The sequence below is a fragment of the Protopterus annectens genome, chromosome 6.part0 (genome assembly GCF_019279795.1).
Source record: "Protopterus annectens isolate FY-2018-M chromosome 6.part0, PAN1.0, whole genome shotgun sequence".
NCBI classification, from domain to species: Eukaryota; Metazoa; Chordata; order Ceratodontiformes; family Protopteridae; genus Protopterus; species Protopterus annectens.
In genome coordinates, this window is record NC_056737.1 from 1772000285 (window position 1) to 1772001329 (window position 1045).

A 1045-nucleotide genomic window follows, 5' to 3' on the forward strand; every position below is an offset into this window, starting at 1 on the left:
AAAAAATAAATTAAATGTTTTACTTTTTATAACTGTGCTGGGGGTTTACAATGTCAGGGAGTGCGGTGTTGGGTACATGGACATTTGAGCGGACTCGCTCTTGTGTGTTGACATTTGGCATTTTGGACACTTGCAGGGGCATGGGCCTTTAGACTGCTCAGCAGTCAGACACGCCCCCTGCTTTCCTGCACGGTCCGTGTTAGACTTGCAGTTGAGTCAGAGTGCCTTCATGAATATTCATGTCACACTGACGTCATACCGTTCAACTGCAGCCTCCAAGTAAGACTTATTTAGTCTTACACGGAGGATTCGTGAATCTGGGGGATTATATTTTTAGAATGCCTCTAGCATTTTAATAAATATATTTTTTATAATATTTTCCTGTATTGTGTCATTTTAAAAGTTGTGTCTTATATTCCCACGTAAACAGTATCATATACTTGTTTTTTTTTATAATCAAGTGACCTTGTTTTATCATTTAATCAGTGAATGCATTTAGTTTAAGATGTCCTAAAGAAGTCTGACATGAAAACACTAAAGTTTTGTTTGTTAAAATAGTTTGGTTTGGCTTCATATAGTAGCTGGCTTGTTCTGTATAGCTATATTTTCCTATAGTGTTACTCATACATGGTGCTTGGTGTTTTATGTTTGCACAGGAATAAATGAAGGAAGTATAAATTGTTAGAGAAGAATGTAAGTTGTAATATGAGAGTAGACATTAATATATCCCTCCATATGCTGCAGAGTTATCTTATTAAAGATGCAGGTAGGTCTAGATGATGAAGAATCAAGAAGCAGAATGATGACAACATCCTGAAGATACAAGCTGAGAATTAAGTGACAGACTCAAAAGATATGAAAATACACCAAAATAGCAAATTATAAAATAAACCAAGCTGTTCAGTCACCTCTCTTTATTTCAAGTGTATCTTTAACCAACACACCAAGACATCAGTTTTATACAGGTTAGATCCAGTTAATTGTCAATTAATTAAAGAATTATTTAATCACTTCAGAAACAATTCGATTTTTTTTATATAAAATT